Below are 19580 nucleotides of genomic sequence, written 5' to 3' on the forward strand. Positions count from 1 at the left end.
CACCTGACTAGCTCCAAGGGAGCGAGCCTTAGGTTCCCCTTTGGCACTGGAGATCCCCAGGGCCGCAGGAGGCTGCCTGACCCCATGGCCAGAAGCAGCTATGGCCATAGGAGGCTAGTATGATTTCAGAGTGTTGGTGTCTGCAGGCTCCCTTTCGGTGTGTGTCCTGTTTTAACTTTATGATCTGGCAGTGCTGGCTCTCCTCAGCTTTTTAAGTAGCCAGCCCTGCGTGGCCCTGGTGTTTCCTGGTAGACTTTCCAAGGTGGCAGTTGGGGAGAAGTGCTGTGACTGAAATTACTTTCTTCCCTTGTCATCCTGCAGAGAGGGGCAGCTTGCCCTGAGGAGCACCCTATCTTGCCGTGGGCTGAGCCCGTGACCTGACTGCACATGTTGTGATACCTCTTCCCCTGGGGCTACTCTGCGTGCCAGGTGGCTGTGAACCACACTGTGGGTGCCAAGCATCTCTACAGGTGGAGAAAAATCCCAGGGAAGGAGGGTAAAAGCACAGGTACTTTCTTGCTGCACCTTAAGACCTTTTTGCCAGGACTTTGCTGTTTTGCTGCTAGTAAAGAGAATTGTATTTTTTCTCTGTCTCCTCCCAGATTTCTGCAAGAATGCATGCTGTTCCCTACCCATTTCATGCATCCTGCTCTGCAGCCCAATCAAAACCCCACTTAGGAGGAACAGTGCTAATCCTGGATCTCTTGTTCCTACCAGCATGCATCAACCAGTTGGGCTGCTGCTGATGTGGGGAGGCACAGCTCTACCTTCTTTGCTCCTGAGCACTTTCTGCTGCTGGCTTTGCTTGTCTACTTGCTGTTTATAGTAAGGACTCATTAGAGATGTAAACTCATTAATCATACCCAAGCCACACTTCCCTGGTTCCACTTATAGTGTCTTCCCTCTCTATTCCTTTTCACAGCTCCCACCTTAGTCAGTACTCAGTTCTTGGCATCTGGGCTTTGTTTTTATTTAAGCTTGGAACTGATAAAGCATGAGAAAAGGGGAAAATTCAGAAAGGCAGACCAATATAATAAGCAAAGTGTATGCAGGGTACATTTAATGTTAGACTACTTGGCCTAAAGTGTATGGGCAGAAGACTGGCAGCAAAGATATTGCATTAATTGAAATAGAGACCATTTACCCTAAAAAGTTAAAAGGCACAGGACATACAAACAGGAGCCCTTTCATCCTCTTGGGACTTCTTGTGTCCTGCCAGCAGCCGAGATTGCTTTCCTGCCCTTAGCACTGGTCAGTCCAGTGCTGATCCTCGGCCACCAGCCTGGCTGGGAGTCCCATGGGCAGCCCACAAGAGGAGGGGAAGCGATGTGAAATCTAAAAGTCTCTGCAGAGGTATTTAGGTGCCTGAAGGTGCAGAGAGGTACTTAGTAGCCTTTTGGAAATTCCTCAGGAGATTGGAGGGAGAGGGGAGGAAAATTCCCATCTCGGGGATTGAGTTTGAAGAGCCTGACCCACCTCGAGGCCTTGGAAAACCTCACCAGGCACCTCTCTTCATGTCTAGACTCTTAAATATCTTGGAAAATCTGCTCCAAAGTGGTTATTACTTCTTTTGAGCAGTTTCTGCTCACCCAAGACTGGGAACAGAGTCTCAGCAGAATCCCTTCTTGCTGTGTGAAGCTGCTGCCATACCACTACAGCGTGAGTGATGTACGGGTCCCAGGGAAGACATTACTCCAGCAGCATGTTTCTAGCTGACATTGATTTGCAATAGGGCTGTCAACAGCAGCTGGAGACCCCTGATCCTGGAACACAATATGTCAGTTGCCTGGGTTGGTTTTAATTCTTTAATCCTTTGTCTGCAACCTAACATGTTGCAGCATTGCTTAGAGATGAGATGTGCCACTGCTGCTGCTTTACTCTTGCTGTTTTGGAGCATGGCGTCTGTCTGGCCAGGTCCAGGAAGAGCTGGGAAGATGGACTGGCTTGCAGTACTGTCTGAAAGCTGCACAGACCTGTAAGTCACTTGTATTTATATAATTTTGTCTGTCTCTTTCTACATCTGAATTTTAAACATCCATTATCAGGCAATACTGCTTTTAGTGGTGAGCCAAGTTTTTCTTCTAAAACACATGTTCCCTAAAGTCTTAGTACTTTATTTCCTTTGTTCTGATTTATTGCTGTTGTCTTACCACATGTGCTAGGCACAGAGGAGAAAAACTACCAAAAACAAAAAAAGAGCCTTCTCTACCCCCTTCCCAGACCACATACATCAGGATTAACACACTGAATCTATTATTTCAAGTGTTTCAACAATGAACTAACTTACCTCTAATTTCTTAGCTGCCTCCAAGTAGATATGCTGATGAAGAGTGAGTGTAGGTTAATAATGTGAAGATTATGGTAAACCCAACAAAAGCTACTGTGAGGAACTGAAAATTGATAGACAGCTATATCTGGAGAATGATAGTGAGATTAAAAAATAAAAATTGTTGACTGCATTTTCTAAATAGGTATTTTGTGGATATCAATTTTTATGTGCCTTTTATCAATACCTAAAATGGCCTTATTTGTAAAAAGATGAACTTTCTTCCACAAAATAAAGGCCACTTTTTGATATCTCGGGGTAAGCATCAAGCAGCTGAGGCATGCAATTGCTGGTCACTTGGGAAAAAAAAAAATTGGCTGTTACTGTGAGGTTTGTAGAGCTCTTTGACATAGAAAAGTTCTGTCAAAGTTTGCTTTCTTGGAGGTTGTTCAGCTTACAATAGCAGAAAGCTAAATTATTTTCATTGATACTTATACTAAAGTTAGTGCCATGTTTTCCTCCTCAAATGTGAAGTGATAGTGCAGAGGTTGACCTGTGGCCATGAGTCAGATGGACCTCAGCAGGGAAAAACTGATTTGATACTATAGGGTGTCTATGGCACCCACCTCTTGTACCCTCAGGCGCACCTAGGAAATACCTGAGTCCATACTCATAGCTGGTTTTGTTTTAATTCTTAAAAAACTTACCTGTTCATACTGGAGTTTGTAACTCATTGAACATATATTGGATATCTGGTGTCTTGGCCTTGTCCTTGGCAGGAGGAGGTCTCTCTCCATCACCTCTGTGACTATGGTGGAAATCGTGACAGACTTGCTACATTATCTGTGAGGGTTTCCAAGATGTAGTTTGTGCAAAATCCCCACTGGCCACTCTCATGACTGTGCTTAGCTATGTGCACCAAGAGTAGAGCTGCTGGCTGGTTCAGGCAGTGCCCGTGTGCCATGTCAAAGTGGCTGCTACCAGCATTGCACAGGATTTGGGTATTTTGGGAGTTGGTGGTTGCCACTGAGTTCAAAGACATTAGGATGAAGCCTCTCTTTGTAGACAGACCATTTGTGTTCCCGGTGGCAGTGCTAGCAGGGTGCTGGGATACACTTTCCTCTGATGTCACCATAGGCTTTAGAAAAAGCAAAGTGGTGAAACACATTGTGTCCCAATGCTCTGTGAACATAAAGGTCAAATAAAGCTAAGCGATCACGAGGGAAGGGATGTCCTGACAGAGGGGAACACTCTTAATACTTGCCGCCTTAATGCTCTCTTCCTTTCCGTAAACCAACTCGACAGCAGCTTGTGCTCTGCCGGGTATACTCACATCATTGTTTGAGCTGATGTATCATGGGCTGCTTTTCTTTACTCATGTTCTCCCTTTGAGGCAGGCTATTGATGTGAAGCTTGTTGTCATATTCAGGCCTGTTAACTGTGTTACTTAACAAAGCAGAGCATTCAAAAGCCTGCTCAGAGGCATGTTTGTCTTTTTCTTTTTTTCTCCTTTTTAAATGGAAACCAGCTTTCCTAGCAAAATGTTTTACGGAATCTGCTCCCTTGAAACCAGTATGAGGCAACAGCAGTGATTGCAGCTAGTTGCAACATCTCATCTTGCTAGATGAAGGCACATCATGTTACAAGTGGTGCTTCTAGCAAAACCTCTGCGAAGGAAACCTACTGAGACCTGTCTAGCTGGGGGTTGTTAACTCATCTGAGGTGAGCTAAAGACCCAATTTCACTTGGGTTTCTTTGAAGAATAAGCTGTACATACTCAAGCCAAGTTCAAGGAACTGAAGCTTCAGTAAACCTAGACCTGAATTTGAGAGAATTTGGGCCAATAAGTTGGTATTAGTGAAAACTAACTCAAACTTGGACCCCAAACCAGCAAAGTTTTCTGATTTTTAACATCTCTTGAGGATTCAGTTAAGCCAGGAAGTCAGAGGCGGTGATAAGACAGAAACTTGGTGCTGGTGCATAAGTCTCACCTAAATCCTAAAGGCAAGATCAAATCCTGATATAAAATGGTCAGACCACTGCTTTGATGAAACTCAGAGCACAAATACTGTAAAATATATATCATTGAGCATCTTTATAATTGTAATAAATAATTTTAGACTGTTTTCAGGTCCAACCAAACAATGCTTAAAGCAGTGTTCTTGGTACCAAAGTCCAGTAAATTATTTGTATTAGTGTGGCTTGTGAGGTTCTTGGAAGCTTTCTCAAAGGGCAAACTCTGTTTTGTTTGGGGAGGGGAAAGGCAAACCATGCTTGCCTGGTTGAAAACTCCTTGTGAGAAGATCTTTCTGAGAAAGGACTTAAGAGTATTGGGCCCTTTTTTTGTTTTCTTAGGAAACAGGAAATGAATTTCAGCTCTGCAGTTAACTTGATTTCTTAAGTGACTTGCTTTCTATGATCACTTTTGGGTTCCGGAATGCTACAGAAATTATCTGAGGGCATTTTCAACACTTCAAAATTAAAATCAAATTGTTGAAATTGTGCCAGCATTTTAAATGAAAATTATTTTCTTTAAACAAACACTTGAGGACTTTCAATATTTTTTTAATCACAAGAGCATTCTTAACCCAAGCACCTTTTCTTCGTGGTTTTTCAAGTATCCAGTCTGCACTGCTAAAACCAGATGTGTCTTAGGATGTAATCAAATTCAAGATCTTTTTAGCCAAAAACTAGATGAGCAGGGAGTGCTAGTTTTTCACACAGCACAAAGACATAAGTGGGTGTAACTGCAAATACGATCTCTGCCTCTGTGCCCATAGAAGTGTCTGGGCAGCAATACCAGTACAGACTTCTGCTGCATGGAGAGGGGTCAGGCATGGGGCTGGGCATCTGGGGCCTGTGCAACTCATGGCAGCGAGCAGGGAATAACGGAGGCAGGAGCTGGCTGTAAAATTTGCTGCTGTGCAGATGCTCTGATATTCAGCTTTCCACACAGTGGAGATGAGAGCGCCACAGAAGCTGCTGCAGATTAATGAGGGAGGATTAGCACAGCCCTTACATCTTTGTGTGTGGGGGGAATTGGTAAGCTTATACATGGCTCAGGAGATGTTGCATGTAGCCAGAGAGTGAGTCTGGGTACCAGGAGCAGCACCTAGTCTGGAGCTCTGAAGCACTGGAGCTTCTACATGGAGCTCTTCAAACACTCAGGATGTGGGTGGCTCTTGCTCTTTTCCCATGCAATGGGGTGTAGCTGGCCCTGAGGTGTTTCATGGACTCTAAAGCTTCTCAGGCACAGGTTGGGCTTGAGCTGCAAATCAGAACAGCCAGAAGCTGCCCTGTATCCTGTTGTAGACACCTGGAAATCCAGGGACTGGTGTTTCTGTCCAAGTCCATCTAGGCCAGCATCTCATCCCTGACAGATGCCAGCAGCAGCCACCTAGAAGAAGAGTTTGAGAACAGGACACGTGTGTGACAAGATCATTCCCTCATGCTCTCAGCTAGCTCTGGGATTTTTAGAAGCAAAGGATTTCCATGGGGCTCTGTGACCCTGTCCTCTACAGAAAACCCCAGGCCAAGTTCCACATCTAGGCTCTGAGTCCCAACCCTGCTGCCTGTCTAAGGGCTAAGGTTTCTAGCAGTGACGTGTGAAAGCTTGTCCCTCAGTGCAGTGGCTCCTCTTGGAGAATGATTGCTGTCCCTTGGTGAACTTTCAGCCCTGCTAGAATAAGGCCTTGCTTTAGCCCCAGGCAGGTGTTTGGTTACAATTACTGGGTGGTAGTTGGCTGTGGGAATGGGAAATTAAGTTGATGTCTATGAAAGCAGTGGTTAAGGGTTTTTGTCATCATTTCATAGGTGGAGTTGGGAGAAGAAGGAAGACACATTCAGGTCAAGGAAGCTAGCCTGGTGGATGCCAGCTGAGGATGTGGTCCATTATTATTGCCTCTTTGATAGCCCAGGAGGACTGAACAGGGTGTTTCTCCTTTACAGACCAGAAGTAGGACCGCTTGAGGAATATGTACCATCTGGACAGGACTCTGTCCTGTCTGTGTGTATTAAATGAAGCAGCCTGAAAACAGTTCCCTTCAGCAACACAAATTACTTGCTGTTATCAATCAACTGCAGACCTTGTGTGTTGGCCAAAAAAAAAAAAAAAATCCTTCCTAATCACCCCAGTGACACATGCTTCTCAATCAGCTGCAGGTGAGGGAGCCAATACTGTATGTGTGCTTTCAGAAATGGTGTGGAGCAGACAGCATCCCCTGTGGGAACTGGGGTAATTTTTTATCTGTTGGGTGCTATTGGTTACACTTGCTTTGTCAACAAATGCTTTTAACAAGTGCTGTCATTCCTTTGCTGTGGAGAATGTGTAAGTACAAGTGACCATGTAGCACATGTGATCCCAAGACTTTGATGTGTTTCTCCAATATATTGGATTTTCTGGTATTCACTTTGAGATTAACCACATTACAGAAGCCTGCCTGCAAGATATATTTCCTATAAAAATTGTTCTGATATCCCTAACTTTACTAGCCTTTTCCTGCAGCAATAAGTAAACTCTTTAAAGAGCTGGTTGCAAGGGAAACGTTATAAGTCTTAAGAGACTTCTCCTGATGTGTAACCTTAAAAGTTACAACACTGTGATCTAGAGAAGCTACAAACAAAAAAGAGCTGCATAAAACCTTTTTAGCCCTATGGACATGGCGGTTCTTCAGACCACAACTCCAGAATACTCTTCTCCAATACATATTGCCACTTATCGTGAAGGTAATGCTGTTACCCTCAGCTGGCTTCTGCTTAACTATTCAGGCCTGGCTGGGGCTGGAACTGCAGAGATGTGAGTGGAGATAGGATCTCCCAGAGGCTTATGTTGGCCAGGAAAATGCTGGCTTGGAAAAGGATGTGGAGCATGTCCAAATAAGAAGAGCCTGGAAGGAGTTTGTGATGGTCTGTTATTTCATTATTAGCTAGGAGATGTGAAATTTCCTTTTCCAGATGAACACATTTAATGTTTTGCATAAGACAGCAATTGCTTCTTGTAAGACTTAGCATTTTGCTAATTTGATGAGTTAGTCTTACAAATTAAGTGCATCAGTCATTGGAAAGGCCTTTTTCAAGTTCCACAAGCATGTTTTAGACCTCTTGATAAAGTCAGTAGCATGCTGGACTTTCACAAGCAGAAAGACCTCCAAAAGTATGCAAGTTATTTCTGGCATGTTGTATTCTCAACATGTCAAGGAAACATGGATTATTTTTACACAAAGAGGCAAATCAAAATGGTTCCTTAGCAAGCTCCCATGAACATTCCTGGGCCCTGAGAAAGAAAGAAAACCAAAAGAAGAACCATTGCTTCTGAATTAAGTTTCTTAAATGGATCATGTTGTCACAGGTTCAGAAGTTCATTTGCACCAGTTTGGACCTCCGACAAACGATGGAAGGAGTGAAGGATAAAACAGATTTAAAAACAAGGACCAGGAATTAATTTGGGTATTTGATCTTTGAGTGGACTTTTTTTTCCCTTACTGTGAATTTATCACCAAATGTAGAGCATGACAAACTGCAGACACTTTTGGAAGTTCTTTTTAATAGTTGTTAATTGAAAGGTGATGTGTAGGTGTTGAGAGGAAAAGGATCTCTCGAGCTGAACAGGCCTGTGTGGAAAGCACATGCCAACAACTTGCTGAAAAGCACAAAGCAGTGCAGCAGCAAGATTACTGGAGTGTCCTAAACTCTCTTGACAAGGCAGCACACAAATTAGGCTATACACTTTGCAAATATTGGAGTCTGTTTTGAAACTCCCTATTAAGGATTACAAGTGCTGACTGCAGTTTCTAGGCAAAGGCAATTAGATATCACAGCTATGGCCTCAGCTCTGTGTTTTATGTCTGAGCTCGTATTACTGTGTAGGGTTCTTATGCATTAGATTACCTCAGCCAAAACCAAGTTATGACACCCACCACAGCTGAGTCCTGTGATTAAGGTAAAAAAAAAGTACAGCCTTGTCTCAGCATTTTTTTCCATTTCAGTGTAAAAAAGTATTTTCCCACACAGTAAAGGGGCTTTTTAACAGAAAAGAGGTGTAAAGCATGCATAAACATTGATACTTAACATGCATCCTCATCCATAGTTGCTTCTCTGGGTAGTGTTTTTACTGGTTCAATACCCAGGTCCAAATTCAGGAATAGCACTTGTTGCTTGGGCATGGTGGAGACACAGCCACCTATGTCAAGGTTCATTTTGGCCCAGCTAGTGTCATTAATGCTTACACAGATGAATGTCAATAATTATCAATAATTATGCCTTTACTCAGTGTGAGGGTAGTTCTTTTGCAAATACTTTATCCCAGGAAAAATGAAAGGGAAGAGGGCATTTTTGTGCAGTCAAAACCTCCAGCAACAGAATGGTCTTCCAGGTATGTTGATGGCTAGTGCAACACAGAGACAGTGCTGCTGCGTGATGTACATTGTATCTACATGAAATGAAAGTTCACGATGCCTTCTCTTTTTTCCTTTTTTTAAACCTTGCACTTAAAATTTGCCCTCTCTCCTCTGACAAGCCTCAAGAAGAAGCTTTGAATGTGGTGCCAGCACAACAGCAGACAGAGTGAGAAACTGAGACAAGTACCTCTGATACGATTAACAGGTGATACTGTTATTTCCTATTTTTCATCTGAATCTCCACTCCTGAGAATTTGAGCTAAATCCTAAGTTTTCTTTTTTTTTTTTTTTTTTTTAAACAGAACATCCAGCAAGTTAAAAGTCAGCATCATGAGGAGGTCCTAAGATGGGGTTTGCTCCAGCTTTCCTGCTGAGCAACCGTTTACGAACTGCTGCTAGAAAATGTCAGAGAAGATGGTAGTTGCTGTGCTGTCACATGGGCTGATACAGCACAGAACCTGCTTAGCATTCTTGAAGGGAAATTATCCAGTGCTGCAACTCACAATTTATAATTGGTTGCATATTAATATCCAAAAAAGGCAATAAAATCTACTGGGTGTTTAGAAAAAAAAGTAAGTAGGAGTATTACAAGCTGAGCAGTGAAAATCTGGAAGACTCTTTGGCTAGAGCAGAGCTGTGTGCAGTGCTGTTTCTCCCTTAATTACAAGCAATTTTAAATCATCTCCTTCCTTCAAAGAAGGATTTTGTTCAGCATTTGTGTTAATTTTAATCTCACTAACGTGATACTCTCTTGGAACCTCTCCCTCATGTCGTAACAGCAAGACATGCTGCCTCTTTTGTCCCTGCTGTTTGGGAAATGCACAGCTACTGCTGCTTGTCACTGCGGCCCTGGGGTTGTTACTATCAATATATCTCCCTTTAAAGGAAAAGAAAACAGAACAAAACCCAACAGCAGCATTTTTTTCCCCAGAGTTCACTTTTATTTGTAGTATTTGAGCTAGACTGTGCAAGTGCTTCATGAAAATCAGGGGTTTAAAATGTATAGTGCTGTATTGTAGTGGGAAGCATGTTATTCAGCATACTAATTATTTCTTAGTCACTGTATTTATGAAATGTCATGTAATAACTACCTCACCACAACGCAAAGTAAATAGTGCAAAATCAGGCGTTTTATGATTTTGACATTTTAGTGTATAAACGTATTCCTGAGTCTCTCGGGGGAGCTACTGGGAATTAGATAATGTTTTTATGACTCTAAAAAATGACACTGAATTTCATAATCTCTAACATTCCATATATATAGTCCATGTTGTGCATTTTATTACAGCCTCAGTGGCTTATATGGCAAGTGTCAGCTGCAAAGAGAAAATGCACAAAGGCTGGTTTGTGGAATAGGGGGGTACAACATGGTAAAACCTTACAGTGCACACATCAAAGCCCTTGGGACAAGCTGTAATTGCACACGTGGGCCGTGCTGGGACACCAGAATTCACCCTAAGCTTTTTCTGTTTCAGGATGGATTACAAAGACCTCGCTGAAGGAGGTTTTCTGGCCAGTGCTTGTTACTAGAGGATAAGTTTGGGTTTTTGTCAATACCTGTGTGAATGACCCATTAAATCCAGAGTAACTGGGAGGCCTCGAGTGTCTATGAGTGACAAACTGGGAGTGAGTACAGAGGGGAAGAAGAACGGGTTGCTGCTCCAAGTGGGCTTCTGAGTAGTCCCATGTGGTCTCTGAGAACAATGGGTGGATGCTTACCAGAATATGTGATTTCATAAATTATTGTGCGTAAAACCAGGCCTTTTGTGCTCCTTTGCAAGCTTGCTTGGTGTTACAAAAGTCGTGGGTCATGTGCTTGAATGCTGGGACAAGTCTCTATTGGCATAGTTACCAGCACCTTTCTGGAAAAGAGCAAGTGGTGATGAAGCAGCCACAGGTTCAGAAAACCTCAAATTATCACTGAAATTAAGAGCAAGCCATGGCCTCTCTTGGGTGACAGTGGCAGTAGGCGTCCGGCAGTCAGGCATCTTACTGCACGATCTGGACGATAGGGTTAGTCTGTCCATTTCTGACATGGAGCTGGTGTTAGCAGCCTCCTGGAGACTTGGCAGTGTGTCAGAGCTGCCAGCCCACTCGCACATGTACACGAGTACAGGATGGGGCCCTGAAACTGTGGTGGATCTGGCTGGGTCCTGCTTAATCTGAATTTACAGCTGTTGGCAGACTCAGGTGACACATCATCTCCTTAGTGTTTTACCTGTTGGCATTAAAAAATTACAAGGAGCGTGATCTACCATACATTTTGCTGAAAGTGGTGAGATGATTCACTCTTTCCATATTAGGATATAATTTTCTTCATTTCAGAAACAGACTCATAGTCTTCAAGCTATTTAACCATAAATCTGGTTTAATTGTTATCAGTCTCAAGGTCTTGCAGAATGGTGATTTTCCTGAACTAAAGCTCCATGGAAAGTGAAATTTTGTTAATGAAGCAAAAGTGAAATAATGATTTTTACCATTCCAGGTGCATGGCTACTCTGACTTCCTTTTCCTTTCATGTTCCAAGTGCAAGAAATGTACCAACAGCTGGTACTGAGAGAGGTAGGAGGCTTTCATGCATCTTTAAGACTCCATATTGTATATATTTTCTGACTTTTCTATAAATAAAAACAGCTATTAAGAATGCCTCTGGCTATTATATCCAAGAATAAGTGTTTGAGATACATGAGAGATGCTCAGGGAATTGGTAAGTCTTCAGGAGAAAAAAAAAGTCCCGGGATCAATTTCCTGATTCAGTAGTGAAGTCCTCATATTATATAAAATGTAATGTGATTGTCCATGGCTCTAATAAAATCTTGATTTTTCCACCAGGCTTTCATCTATAAAAATCAAATTTATCCAGCATTAGTCTGCATTTTGAAAGGGATAGGGTTTTTTTTTGAAATAGATATGATAGTAATCCTTTATGGTACATTAATATAGGAGAACAATAATCTGTTGTGTTTTCTTCACACAGAAACAATCAGCTGGGAGATGTGCATAATAATTGTCTTTGTCCTTCATTGTCACAGGCCATTAGCTAATGAATTTAAGCTGTACTTGGCTCTTGCTCCAATAAGAAAACGACATTAGAGATCTTGTAGCCTTGGCATTATATAAAACCTTTCAGTGGGTTTTATTTTAGTCTCACTGAGGTGATGCTGCCATAGACTGAGGAATGCATCATGATTTTTGCGGTAAGCAATGAGGATGACATTGCCTGATGTAGTGGGTCAAGCAAGCTGAAGTGCGTCTACAATTATTAAAGTTGCCAGATGCCAGAGCCTCTTTGTTTGGTTCCTTATAATTTAGCCAAACTTTTCAGGCCTGCTTCTGTGACTGTTTCAGGTTCATCTTTTGGGTGGGAAGATTTGCTAAACTTGGTTCAGCTATTCTAAGATTCATGCTGGGGAAAATAAGTAGTTTGGGCAATGCTTTAAATAAGCAATAGGAGCATGTAACAGTAAGTTGAGCAGTTTTACCACCTTTTCAGTTTGCCCTCTCAACTAGAAGGCTGGCAAAAGAAAATCCTATGATGGAAGAAGAGCTCTTCACTGTCCTGAGAAAATCCTCTCACATTCTGGCTATTTGCAGGAAAAGATCGTATGCAAATGCATGGCAGCATTTGTTTAGCAATTGTTCCTCCCCCAACAAAATAATTTTAGCCTACTGCAAAGGGAACTGCATTAGAAATTACAAAACCTAGAGTACAAGTCTTCTTTCCTATTGACAGTTTGTAGCATATCTTGGTCCATCACAAAGTGCCCGAGTATTTTAATCCTACTTTTAAAGGTGGGTAAGCATTGTTATCCTCTTGCTGCAGAGAGAACTAAGAGGCTGCATAAGCTAACCTTTGGCAGAGCTGGTAATAGAAGCCACTTTGAGACCTTTAATCAAGCTGCTTCTCTACATGTGTCATTAGTGTGCTTGGCTGGGACCCTACTGCTCCTCCCACAGATCAGAAGGACACGACATGGGACGCCTCTTCCTGCAGCTCCGTCTTCCCTCAGCTGTCCTAGGCCAGCTCTTAGGAGCTGTTGCTGCTGCATTGGGCACCCGCATCTGCAGGCCACCAGGCATTGCAGAGTGGAGCTTCTGAGCCACAGCACAGAGAAGCAGCAGGATTGCCCAGCTGCTCCAGCCTCAAAAGAGGCACTCCTGCTGCCGAGCCATACTGGACCACACCAGTCCCCCAGCTATGCTGTCCTTTTCCCCATCTGTGTCACAGCTGGGAAATGACACACCATTCCTACTTCTTCGTGGGTTTTGCCTACTCCCAGGAAAGACACAATCCATGAGTTCAGTTGGGTTGCTGCCACCTTTGGGCTGCCAGAATGGTGTGCAGAACAGCAGGAGGCAGAGACAAAATCCATACCACTGTCATTTGTGTTGGGCATCTTATCGGTATCAGAAAAAGGACCTGAAATTTCTAGGCATTACTTTGTATCTGAGCTTTGAGCTCATGGCTGTCTTAGATTTGGCAGAAGAATGGATGGTGACTATGTGATACACATCTGCCACCTGCAGAGACTCTCAGGAGAGCAGTTGTGATGTAATTCTGCATCTGTTCAGGGATTATTGCTTCTGCATGAGCTGCAACACCACAACATTTGAGGGATGGCTGTGGCAAAACAGTGGTCAAGTTTTGTTGTGTCATGTAGAGAGAGATGGCGCCAGACAGCCAGCAGCACAGGCTATTTCACCTGCAAAGTGGTGTGAGAAATTAGTTGAGACTGCCAGTCCTGTTAAGAGGCAATATTTGCTCCCTTACCTCTTTTCATCTCCATAACCCGAACCTGAGGTTTCCATAGCCTGGGGACCCCCATTCGGTTGTACTGTCTGCCTACTTGGGCAAAAGTTTAATAGATAGTACAGGAAACGTTCTGAATGCTATATCCAAAAATGTGATGCTTCAATGTAAAATGAGCATTGCTTGCAGCAGAATAAATGGCTAGAAAACTTTGGCGCTCTGAGGTGTGCAGAGGGCAGGTGCCAGATAGCTGCGATCACCCATTTTTCTAAACCGGCAACACCTACAGCCCTACTGATAGAGGTTGATTCACACTAGAAGAAAATTTCAATATGCATGAAAGGACTCTTGTTGTTCTTCAGTGGAGAGCATAAAGAAAGACTGTCAGACAAACTAATCTCTCTCTGATAGTTTTCTTTTCAACATCATTGAACTGTCATTTCTCCTGGGCTTTGCCAGAATGTTTGATGTATCTGTTGTTTTCCCAAACAGGCAGATTTTGCTAGCTTGGATGATACAGGCATTTTTGCCAGGAAGAGAGAGGCTGAGATGCCTTCACCAGCCTTCTGCTGTTGCTGTGTAGGTCCTTTGCTGAGCTCCAGACCTGTGGTTAGAGATGAAAGGAAGGTATCTTGGTGACTGTTGAGGTTGCATCTCTGAGTGTAGCAATGGAATTGTTCCCTGCACTTGCCCTGGGCTGGAAACACATTTGCTGGTGCTTGGGGATTCTACTTTTTCTGGAGCTAAACCCATTTATGCCCCCAGATCTTTCATTTCAAAACTAGTGATTCAAGATGGCCCTAGGCACCACTGTGTCACCTAGCTACAGTTAGAAAGTATCCCAAACTAGAGATTTCGGTTTTTTTTGATCGTCCTTCTACAGAGCTGGCAAAGCATCCACTCCTAAGCATGTGTGAAGAGTCAGTAAGATTCTTAAAACTATTCAGAGAAAAAAAAATCTGAATGTACCCTTCCCAAGACTGTGGATGAAAGATATCTACATTGAGCAGCCTCCTCCTTCAGCTGGGGACTCACTGGGGACTCTGCCATAGGGATACATGATCAGTAAGGCTGCATGTCCTCCACAAGCTCTTGCAGAGGAATTTAGCAGAAATAGGATTCTGAAGTGGGGCATACTGGAGGAGCCCAAACACCCCCATGATCTGGCAAAATGAGTCCTACATGCCATTTGTAGTGAGCTCTAATATTTTATTTTTCTGATTGTGCTTCAACCATACACTCCGTAAGTTATCCTGGATATCACCACCACTGGACAACTTAGGTTATTACCTTAGGTGTTTAATGTACATTTTTTTCCCCTTGGAAAAAGTGTTTCTGGGGTCCTCAGGGCAGCCAGTGATTCTGTACGGATCTGGAAGGGGCTGAAGAATGGTGGTCCCATTCTGTAGCTTGGGGTGGTTGGCCCTCTGTGTAAGTGAAAGCACCACATGAATTAGTCGACATTTGCGGTTTTTTTTCCTAGTGCAGGGCTGCCAACAGAATATAATAGGCAGAGTTTGGGGCTGTAAGGAATGCTCCCCAAATTTTGTTTATAATTTGTTAGAAGTGTTTAATGATTGATCACCAGATGGATTTCAGCCTACACTCCTGCCAGAGCATACGCACCAGAATGCTCTCTTTGCCATCATACTAGGACCACCTGCAAGAGGTACCTTTTCTGCATGGTGTGATGCATATTCTTTGGAGGACCTAGTAAGCAAACTCGCAGCGCTTTATATAGATGAAGTTGAACACAGTGTTGCTGCATGCAGAATTTGGGAAGCTAACTGTCCCCATGTTTTCTGACAGTCTGACTTTAATATATACAGTTTTAAAAGCGTACAGGGAGATTAGTGATAACTTAAGGTAATACACTCAGTTAAAAATAACTTGCAACACCATCTAAATCCATGTGGGTTAATCTGGACATATCGAAGAGCAGTCTCCGAGTCTGGAATTACCTAACTTGGCTGTGATTATTTTGTTTCATTTCCAGATTATCTAGAGATATTTATCTAAACTGGGTGGCTGCTGAGATTTTAAAAGTTGCAGCAGGAAACTTTGCAGTCCGTTTTACAACACAATTAATCGCTTGTCCTTTCAAAACTGATTCTTTCCACACCATTTCACACCTGCCCCAACACCACAACCAAAGTCTGCAAACACCTGTCCACTTGCGTACATGAATAGGTCCATGGGGCTCATTTTCATTAGCTATAACTTTGCTAACTATAAATCTTCTGCAGGATGAAGGCCACACTGCATATGCATATTCCTACTCTGTGCTTTGAGATCCTTTTCATCAAGCACTAATGTCCTATTGTATGTATGATGTTTGGGATTCTGGTTGTAGAAGTTGTTAGATACAAATTTCTTCTTGGTCTGGTAGGAGCACCAGTTTGCATAATAGATTGTCTTATCACATCTGCAAGGTAATTGCTTTTAGACAGGCTTCCAAGAAGGCCTCAGATTTGATCTATGAGGGTCTGTGCATTGCTAATGTCTGTACTCCAAGGAAGCGTACCTCTGTTACTGATGTACTGCGTGGATGACTGATGGTGTAGATCCAAAGTTAACTAGGCGTTCTCTTTAAAGGCAACATACGATATTATATTTGGGGAAAGAGGAATTTCCTGCATAATCTTTAGAGACAGCTGTATTACATTTTATGATTTCTCTGACATTTATGCAGAGTTACAGAAATACAGTTAAGGCTTTAAATTTTTCCAGTTCAGTATTCTGATTGCATGTCCAGCTGCTCATTTTCTAATAAACAGGATCTCAGTAGAAAAAAATGTATGGGCTGTGCACCCTTGACTCCTTGACCTTCCCACCTTTGAATCAGCAGTTTCCTTAGATGCCTCCATGAAGCATCTACAGCTGGTTAATCAGAGATTTGACATATCCAGCATCATGTAGAATGGGTGTGTGTATGGGAGCTAGGAAGCAAGTCTTCCTCTGAACTTGCTCCATCTCTTATTTTCTTAGAAAAGGGTCTTTCTGTTCTTAATCTTTGTCTGTGGAGAAAGTCTTGCTTTCATACTTGTGCTGCCACACAAGTGGCATCTGAGATGCTTTTTCCAAATCCTAGCCATAGGTTGCTCCCTGTCTTTATCTTGTCTAAAGTTTTGCCCTTTCACTTTCAGCTGTCTCCACAGAGTTGTTGGTGGTAGTCTGTGTAACAAGCAATTAGGTTATGAAAAAAGTATATATCAAAAAAGAAGGCCATGTTCAAAGTTGAAAAGAATGTAGAAAAGAAGAAAAAAAAAATATTACAATGAGAAAAAGTGAACAGTTCCAGAGAATCAAGGTCATTGTTTACAAAGGGCATCTTAAATTAAATTAACAGCTGTGTTATTTGGTAAGAAAACATAGAATCATAGAATCATTTAGGTTGGAAAAGACCTTTAAGATCATCAAGTCCAACCATAAACCTAACACTGCCAAGTTCACCACTAAACCATGTCCCTAAGCACCACATCCACACATCTTTTGAATACCTCCAGGGATGGTGACTCAACCACTTCCCTGGGCAGCCTGTTCCAATGCCTGACAACCCTTTCGGTGAAGACATTTTTCCTAATATCCAACCTAAACCTCCCTTGCTGCAACTTGAGGCCATTTCCTCTCATCCTATCTCCAGCCACCTGACAGAAGAGACCAGCACCCACCTCACTACAACCCCCTTTCAGGTAGTAGTAGTAGAGAGCGGTAAGGTCTCCCCTCAGCCTCCTCTTCTCCAGACTAAACAACCCCAGTTCCCTCAGCTGCTCCTTGTAAGACTTGTGCTCCAGGCCCCTCCCCAACTTGGTTGCCCTTCTCTGGACACGCTCCAGCACCTCAATGTCTTTCCTGTGGTGAGGGGCCCAAAACTGAACACAGTACTCGAGGTGCGGGCTCACCAGTGCCGAGTACAGGGGAACAATCACATCCTCAGTCCTGCCGGCCACACTATGTGCTGTTTATTTAAAAAAGAGAGGGACAAAAGCATTCTTTACCTCATTAGTGCTGCAGGATGTCCTTACACAAGCATAATTATACTTTGCAAAAAGGCTAGGAAGACCACACAGGAAGGGTATTGAAGAACTGGAAAAGGTACAGGAGACACAAAGCATGATAAAAGATTGAAAGTTATTATTTATGGACAAAGTACAGGCTGCTTTTTTTTTTCTTTTTTCTTTTTTTTTTAAGAGAAACTGGAGACACTAAGAGATGTTCTCAGGGATATTAAAAGGTTAATGACAAAACTCATTCAGACCATTGCAAGCTGACTAGCAGGAGAGTTCACAATAAACTTGGAAAAAGCAGTGCTAAACCAGAGTTTTATGATACAGAACAGGGAAACGCTGTCTGTAGCATGTGGGTCTCCACCATCAATACCCCATCCTTTGTCTCACCTCCACAGGCTGAACTGCATTGCGGCTTCTGTGTTTCAGGAATGTGACTCCTGTCCTTGACCTCGTCTGCAGATAAATACAACATGCCCCTTACTGCTGAGTGGTTTGGGAAGAATTTCAGCCAGACGAGAGGGGAGATAAAGGAAAGACAGGTGAGGATGTTTTTCATCTGCTCTTTTTGAACCAGTCTGCTTGACTTTTTGCCTACAAGACTTTGGGCAGTAGGGTTAAGTGGGGCAGGGCAAGGGAGTACATAGTGCCTCTGGGGTGGCATAATGAAGCTGGTCACAGGAGAGCAAAGGGGCTGTGACAGCAGGTTGCCACCCATGGAACGGGCCTTTTGGGTACCCCTTCTGGCACAGAGCCTGGAAGGGAGGCACTCGCTGCCTGGCTGAAGCACAGCAGGGTCTCACCACGCACAAGTGCGGGCTCCAGCCACAGCAGGAGAATGGGAGAATATAGAATCCATAAAAAAAGAGGTGCTGGTGAGTTAACCCAGACCCTGTCTCTGCAGATTACCCTTGGCAGCAGAGCTCATGTGAGCTTGCCTTCTGGGGGGTTCAGGCTTGGGATTAGGAGGTTTAATAGGATGGGTGCCTGTACACAGGTTAGTGCCTTGGGCTGGGACCTGGCCCGGGCTAGGAATGCCGCGCAGGTAAGCTGGTCAGTAGCTAAGTACCAGGCTGGCCTGTCTGCCTCAGCCCATGCCAGAGCGTTAACAAAACACAAGCCCACCAGAGCACATCCTAAAATCTACTTCCTTTGCTGGTAAGGCAAGAACAAATTGTGGTGTTTTAATGCCTAGTGCCTTAAGCGCACCTGGGAGTATTGCTGAAATTATATGCTTTCATTACAGGCTATGACAGTAACTGGGCTATCTAATTCTGCAATGTGGAAATCGCCTTTTCTCAGCTGCCAGTCTCAAAGTCAAGCTTTCATTGTGCAAATAACATGGGGTATTCCACCCTCCTCCCCACCCTCAATTGTTGCCAATATCTAGCAGAGGGAATATTCAAAACGTTTTTCCGTCCAATACAGAATGGCTGTTGGGTGTCATCAGGCCATGTGAAAAGACAGCTGAGTGGAATTTTTTCAGCAAGAAACAAAAGAAGGAGGGAGGATTAAAAAAGTGATTTTGTTGCTGCATACATTTTTATGATTTGTTATGTGTGTATATGTATATTTTAATTACTGTTGGGATGTGAAGAAACAAAGAAAAAGAACAGACAAGCATGCTGCCATAGAACTTGGTGAGTATTACTTGTTACAGAACTGAATTTTATGGTGTCACGCATCAGTTAAGTGACATGTACTGGGGACCAGGAGGATGGTACTTTATGCAAATTCCCTGAGGTCAGTGCAAATTCTCCACTACCTTCATTAACATGGGATCCAACTTTTGATGGGACCTAAAACCAAGAAAGTTTAAAATGTAGCAGGTGAGGGTAGCCTCATGTGCACAGCCCGTTGCCTCAGAAAGCTGAATGCTCTTGCAAATTTGACATAATCCAATTAGCTGATTTCCTCAGTGACATTTCTGCAGGCTCATATACAGAAGGACAGGGAAACTGAGATTTATAACGATAGCTATTTCTAGCAAAGGTCATTTCTTTATTGGTGAACAACCTGTCCTTAGTCATGCTGATGATGAGGCGTTGAAGGATAAGGGAGAGGCTGTATAGCTTTAAAGCTTAACAGCGAATAACATAAATAGAGCATAGATCATCTTTCTACTTGGACCAGGAGGCTTGCAATCTACCACCATCAGGCCA

General features: G+C 43.1%; 1 long non-coding RNA gene across 4 annotated transcripts in view; it reads left to right on the forward strand.

Annotated features, from left to right (window-relative positions):
• Positions 1 to 18771, forward strand: part of LOC115344607 — a 55952-nt gene extending 37181 nt beyond the window's left edge. The window contains exons 1-4 of one of the 4 annotated variants that reach the window (XR_005933017.1): positions 10205 to 11223; positions 13904 to 14038; positions 17817 to 17960; positions 18665 to 18771. This is a non-coding gene — a long non-coding RNA (uncharacterized LOC115344607). Of the gene's footprint in view, positions 1 to 321; positions 509 to 602; positions 1520 to 10204; positions 11224 to 13903; positions 14039 to 17816; positions 17961 to 18664 lie in introns of those variants that run through there. The other 3 variants (XR_005933018.1, XR_003924567.2, XR_003924569.2) reach the window with 3 other exon arrangements.
• The last annotated feature ends 809 nt before the right edge of the window (positions 18772 to 19580 follow it).

The sequence above is a fragment of the Aquila chrysaetos genome, chromosome 8 (genome assembly GCF_900496995.4).
Source record: "Aquila chrysaetos chrysaetos chromosome 8, bAquChr1.4, whole genome shotgun sequence".
Lineage (NCBI taxonomy): Eukaryota > Metazoa > Chordata > Aves > Accipitriformes > Accipitridae > Aquila > Aquila chrysaetos.